A 7,360-nucleotide genomic window follows, 5' to 3' on the forward strand; every position below is an offset into this window, starting at 1 on the left:
AAAGAAAATAGCCTTGAGTCCCCTACTGTACAATGATCATTTCCAACTCTCTGGCACCCCCAGGTAGAAGGAAGCTGGCAACATGATCATCCACAGCCCCTTGCTCAGGAGTGCCTCAAATTTTCCCACAGAATTGTAGACCTATGCCTATGTGCTGCCAGGTGCATAGCTAGACCGGGAGAACCTCTTTGTGTGCTCTAAAGTGGGCATTCGGAACCACGTCCTTATAAGAAACAAGTAATCCTAAGCGCCTGCCTGGCAAGCACAAGATCCTTAGTTTAATCCCTGGTACCAAAAAAAAAAAAAAAAAAGGAAAGAAAAATAAAAAAAGAAATAAGTAATCCTCTCACCCACCTTGCTATCAGCATGTTTGTTCATTAACAATTATTTTTAAAAAAATATTTTTCAGCCTCTAGTATGCACCGGATATTGTGCTTGCCATTGTAACCTTCTTTCCTCTTCTTCTTCTTCTTCTCTTCTTCTTCTTCTCTTCTTCTTCTCCTCCTCCTCCTCCTCCTCCTCCTCCTCCTCCTCCTCCTCCTTCTTCTTCGTGGTCATCATCATTATTGTTGTCGTTGTTGAGAAGACAAAGGTTTGGGGAAAACATGCATCAGCATTTTTTGTCATTATTTCAGAAAACAAAGAATATAGGAAACTTTCCATGTATCATCCAAAACACATAACCCCAGCCTTCTAAGAAGCTGAGGCAGAAGAATCATAAATTCTAACCCAGCCTGAACAAATTCACAAATTAGCAAAACACTGTCTCAAAAATAAAAGCTAGAAAAATAAAAAAAATAAAAAATAAATAAAAGCCAAAAAGGGCTGGTAGTGTAGGTCAGCACAAAGGTCCTGGGTTCCATCCCCAGTACCACAGAGGAATGGGGCATTGAGGGGGTAAAAACAAAATACACCTTTAAAGTATTCTATAAACCACTGAATGGGGCCATGACAGATAGATGTGCACCCATTTTCCTCTACATGATCTATGTACGTAATTATCAGCAAGTTGTATGGATTCTTGGGCAGTAGTCTTCCCAAAAGATATGGGTTAGAATGGTTTTGTGTTGTTAATGTAAAGGAACTCTAAACCTTACAAAGCTTTCATCCATGGTTAGATGTGTGTACGCTTCTCTCCCTGCAACTATTCATTTTTTTCCTGCAACTATTCTGAAGGTTCATTAAGAACATCTTAGTATTTGCTAACCACAGATGCTTGATAAATATTTGATGAGGGAATGAGTGACTGTTCTTCCAACCTTCAAGGATTCCCTGTCTTGATAACTATTTCTGCTGTCTTGAGACAAAAGACAGGAATGTAAATAATACTTAGATGTGTGTAAGACTTAGCAATTTTCTAAGGGCTTTTATGTACATTGAAAAAATAATACAAAAGTTAAATTAAATTAATCCTAACACATACTGTAGTAGTTGATGGATTGTGTCAACTTGAGAAACTAAGAGCTTAACAAAATGAACTCAGCAATTCCACACCCTAGGGTGTGGAGGCCACACCCCACAGACTCATTACTTAAGGAAAGTGAGGAAGGACTCAAGGTTCCATTCTTTCTCCATCAGCTTGGGCGTCATCTGGCTCTAGCACAGACTCTTGTCTTCTGCTTTGGCTCCTTCAGTCTTCTGGCATAGACGCATCGGCCTCCCCTCCCAGATCCATTGCCGTCCTGATAGACTTGCACAGAGCACTGCTGTGGGCTCCAGACCTTGGACTGAACCCTTCAGTCTCCAGTGTGCAAACGCCCTCTGCACACTTCCTCAGCCGACTCTGCGGCTGACCGCTGTGAGCCAATCTTGGAACTTCTTATACATTTGCACATCGTGTGATAGATCTGTATCTCTGACTGACACAAACACACATGCACTTTGACAGCAGAACAAGCTTCCCGCTTACACTGAATGGAGTTAGGAAAAGTTGCTTTGTTTTTTCCAAGCAGTCCACTAAGCACTGGTCTGTAAATTCAGGATCTGAAAATGTGCATTTCAGAAGGCAGAAGTCTCACTACCCTCTGCCACTGGAGAAAAGCCAAGAAGTAAAGAATATAAACAGCAACACAAGAAATCCAAGCCAGGACTCAGCAAAATTCTATTGGTCATATAATGTAGGAAACATGGAAATGCTTTCCCAAAAGAGATACAGAATCATCAAGAACACAGCAAATGCTGACTCCAAAACTGCTCCACTCAAGGCGTTTTGGTTCACCTTTCTGGCACAACAGAAAAAGCATCATGCACCAGAGGGTGCCCCGCCCAAATCCAAGGTCACCCCTCAGGGAGTTAGCTGCCCCTCAGCACTCCTGTTCTTGAAGACCTGCCCCAGGCTAGCCCCAAAGTTCTCCCTCCAGGAGCCCACAGGAAAACCTTGCACCTTCTGCTTCTTCATCAAGGCAAGATTCCTTGGAGACGGAGTGACACAGGGAACCAGCAGCTGCCTGCACCTGGACTGTTAAGAGTATACCCTGGCACCGTGCACCAGGGCACCTGTCCTGTCCTTGCATCTGCTTATGACAATAGAAATGCAAGTACCATTCACTTACCTTCTCCACTTCCCTTATGTACACAGATGATGAATAAACAGAATATGAGAACTTATGAGGCTGTTCCACTTAATTTAGCAATTAATAATTAACATTAAAAGAATAGTTTGTCATTTAGAAACCTTAGGACCCATTCTTTTAATTACCATCTGGATTTCTTGTAAATTATTTGATATGTTGGAGCCTTGTTTACTTCCATTCTCAGGCCCACAAATTTTACTAATTTAGCATGCCAGATACTCAGCTAATCTCAGCAGAAAACAAACCAACATGTAGAGCTCAACACCTGAACCACCCCGGTAGTGAAGAAAGCGTGGAGAGGCATGGGCCAGAGGCATACATGAGAGGGACATGCAGAGATAAAGCCTTCTAGAACCACATGCCTAAAACCTCAGGAAGTATGTGGTTAGAGATTAAAAGATAAACTCCTGGGCCACAAGTCACAGCAGGGGGAAGCCAGCAGGAGGAAACGCAAGGCCTCAAAGAGTGAATGCCCTGCCCTCATCTTCCCCACACACTGCTACCATTTACGTTAGTCCTGCAGTCAGATGGTTAGCAGACCATCCTCACTGTCCCCTGTTCTTCCCCTGTCACCTACAAGAGTCCCTGCCTTTCTTCTTTAGTTGATCCTTGCTGCCTAGTTCTAATGAAAGGCCACAGAGACTTCAGTTCAGGGCTATCATTTGGGACTTCCTCATGCTGAGGCATCTCAGTTAATGGCAGCCCATCTGTGTCCTCCTGGATACTGACTCTGAATAATCTTTGAGTGATTGTGCATCCTTTTGCAAAAGGTTGTGAAGTGTGACGGGGTAGGAGCCATATGCCTGCTAATGCTATTAGCCTCAGATTGCCTGTAAAGTTGGACAAGAACAGAGATTTCCCTTTTCATATGGAATTGCTCTGCGGAAGGGGAGTAGCCCCCGAGAGCTCTGGATCTAGGAAATGGCAAATTAGTTTCATTGGGTTTCACCCAGTGTAGGAGATTTTCCCCGCCTTTCCACACTGGTTCAGATCTCCAGACACACATCTGTACATCATAGGGGTAAGGCTCGGGAATGTGGGACAGAGGCACCAGTGAGAGCTGTCTACTCAGAGAGTCTCAACTGTTCTCAGTTACATGTCAGAAGCCAAATAGTGCACTAAGTGAGGATTTCACTGTTGTCACACAACCCGGAACCTAGGAGCAGGTGAGCCAGTCTTAACATGGTTTCTCAAGGGAGAAAGCTTCCATTATAGGTGGCTAAATTAGGTAGAAGTATCTAGGCAGTCAGACAGGACTAGACCCTCAGAGAAATCAGTACAGATACATTACAACTGTGGGTAGAAGTACATTGTTGAAGGCCAGACCTCAAGACAAAAGATAGAATGACTACACCCGAGCACTTCCCCCATGGATAAAGAGCTCTCGTAGGTATCCAACACTTTGGATGCGGGTCCAGGAAGTCACTGATCCACCCCCTCCAGAGTAAGCCCCCAATTGTTCTATGTACCCTTGCTATGCCCATTGCTTCTCCATTTGATTCTCATTTAATCAATATAAGAAACTAAACTCACAATCAGTTGACCATAGTTTCATCCCACTGCGCCCCCACCTTGTGACATCCCACTGGATCAGTGTTACTACTAATGATGTGGAGAGGGGAGAGACCACCTTAACAAGCTTTGTGTAAGGAACCACGGCTGTTTATTCACTCCTGTAGGAACAGGCTGAGCCCTGAGAAAAGGAATCAGCACAAAGTTAAGATACAACAAAGCCTTTAAAGAGAAGGGAAAGAGTTTGATGCCTTGAATCTGGGGGTGGAGGTAACATGGTTGTGCAGGTGTGAGTGTGGTCATATTTCTCTGGACGGGCAGTGCAGATGGACTTGGCTTTGTTCTTCTTTTGTGGTTTCCCACTATGCCTGCCAGTAACAGCCTCATCCATCAGGCATGACAGTTACCTAAGCAACTATACTTGTAATCTTATTAGTTAATTATAGTTCTTCCCACCCTAGACCTGCCTCACCTCATGTTTTTGCTCTATAAAACTTGCTTGAGAAGTAGGGTCCCTTACAACTCCCTCAGACTCCTTCTGTATCTCTTAAATAGAAGATTTCTTTTCCCTAATAAATATCTCCTACTCTTAATCTTCATTGCTCCTAGAATTCATTCTCCAGTTTTAGAGAACACAAACTTGGCCTATCAGACATCTAGTGGGCTAGCAGGTTAAGAGCTATATTTCTCTTTTACTGTTTGGATTATTTGGAGGCACTACCGCATCCCTATATCACTTCTACCTCCCCACTCTGCCACCCTTGGTGAGGGGCTCCAAATATATAGGGCATCATCCAGCATCTGGCTGCACTGCAGGCAGTAAAAGGAGGCCAGAGAAGGCAAAGGGGCCATTTCAGCTGAGTTCTCTATTTCTCTTAAGAAAATAAAGTCTTACCTGGAACCTCCATCTGCTGGAAAGTGTAAATCATTCATTCATATCTCATATGCAGAACTATTCAAAAGACACTGAAGGCGAATTTTCTGGTGGGCACATTGCCACCCCGAATCAAACTGGAAATATAACAGCAAGGAGAAGGCACTTGTGAGACATTGCATAGGTTGTTAGCTGCATCTGCCAAAGGAAGGAGATATGCTTGAGACACTTGGGGTCTATGAGAGCGAGCCATTCCACTAACATCAACTACACACACTTGTGGCTTTTCACAGTGTCAGAATTAGCACACAAGCTGCATCAACTTTGTCAGCGTTGGCAAAGCACTCTCAATTTCACTTGACATCCCATAAGCTGGGCAATCATGGGTTCTATGATTCGGATCTTAATTACCAATGTTTACAACACTCCAGTCCCACATCTAACAGAAATATATAGGGCTCAAACAGGAAGAAATGGATAGCATCAACTGCAGGACTCAAGCAGGCAACACTGAGAGCAAAGGCAGAGCCCACAGAGATGGCAAAACTCCCTCCAGGTGGCTAGAGAAGACCACAGACCAGGCAGAGATTGCTCAGCCTGCGGCTCACTGAGAGGGCAAAGCAGGTTCAAAGCCTATGTCCGGACGGCAGCAGCTCGAGTGGCCTGTATCAAGCACAGACAGCTGCGCTAGAGCCAAGGGGCAGAGCTACCATTCACCGCCTGTCATCATGCTACACTCACAGATGGTCTCATAAGATGACAGATGTGTGTGTGTGTGTGTGTGTGTGTGTGTGTGTGCTGCACTCATGTCAGGTGTCCCCCTCTTCTACAACCTGGGTGAGGGGGTTGTGTGATACATTGGCCTCCTGAGTCTGAAAAATTTTCTCCAATAAAACTTTAATGCATGATGTGTCCATGTGTCCCTCACTTATCCTGGTAGTCATTTTTGATTAGCATGTGTTATGGTTTAGATCTAGAATCTTCTCTCCAAAAGGCCATGTACTTAGGGCTCATCTTTTAGAAGGTGACTGAATCACGGGGACACCATATTCCTCAATGCGTTCATCCACTGAAGGGTTCAGAACTGTTAACAGGTAAGGACTTGGTCACTGTGGGTGTGACCTACAGAAGAGCATTTACCTTCCAGCTCCTCCCTTTTCCCCCTGCTTCCTGATCGCCATGCCCTGAGCAGTTTTCCTCCACCACACCCTTCCAGCCCTGCAGCCAGCTGACCATAGACTAAAGCTTCTAGAAACCAGGAGCCAATATAAACCTCTTCTCAAATTGTAGGTGTTGGGTACTTTGTACCATTGACAAGAAAGTGACTAAAATTGCATAATTCATTTATGTTTGTGCTTTAGGTTTGTGTTTAGCTGGGGCATGTTGTCTTGGGCAAATTTATTGTGGTCCAAGACATCTGCTGGCTATGTATTTGCACAGAGAAGTTGCCAAGTCATTCTGCCTCAGTATTTGTATCAGCCAACTGCTGTTTAATAAAATGGAGTCTCACTCAGAGCCAAGCCCAGCCTGAAAGCTACAGTTCTGTACAACATGGAGTGACAGAGAGGCACAGGCTGCTCACACAGAGTCCTCATGCTAGTCACTGGAAGACAGCTCAAAGGCTAAGAGCAATCCTCACCAGACACTCCTGGAACTCCTCCTGGTGGGGAGCATTTGCTCCAGTGGAGTCTTGGTCCAGTGGCAGTCCTCACAGTGAGCCTTTCATCAACAGCCAGTAAGGTGCAAGAGCCTAGTGGCTCCTGAATGCCAAATTTGCCTCCCAACTCTGGTCCTCATCCAGGCCCCATTTGCTTCCCCTCCATCTCTCTCTCTCTCATCTTTTTTGAGGGTCTTTGGCCTTTCCCCACTCTCAGCCTCTGCTCTATACACAGGAGTCTGCCATTTCTGAAGCCCAGTCCTTTGCAACTCAGGATCCAAGAATATCCTCCTCTATCTTTTGTTCTGCATCATCTTTCTCTAAGGCAGTAGGTACAAAATGTCATGCTCACTGCATAGGTAAAGGGCCCAGTGTATAAGGTGATAGTAGGAACAAAAAGCAACTTCAATTTTAAAATAGCAGCTCACTGTTATATGTGAAACCATACCCAGAAACTCAAACTACAGAGGAGATAAAAATCAGGGCAGAATGTTATGTCTAAAATGTTTAATATTCAGACAGATTGTGAGGTTAAGCTCAACTGCCTATGTTGTAGGGTAATAATAAGCTTCTCTTCTGGAGGGTTAACAACCTAAGTTTGCAGACCAAAAATTGGAGAAAAAGAAGGGATACAAGGACAGCCAACATTTTGGCCCTAACCTTTCAAGGTCAGCGAGGACTCAGGACATAGGAGAACCTGTACTGTAACATCATGTAATTCAGCTGTGTCCCAAATTTTCTCAA

The sequence above is a fragment of the Octodon degus genome, unplaced genomic scaffold (assembly GCF_000260255.1).
Source record: "Octodon degus isolate 3935 unplaced genomic scaffold, OctDeg1.0 scaffold00118, whole genome shotgun sequence".
NCBI lineage: Eukaryota > Metazoa > Chordata > Mammalia > Rodentia > Octodontidae > Octodon > Octodon degus.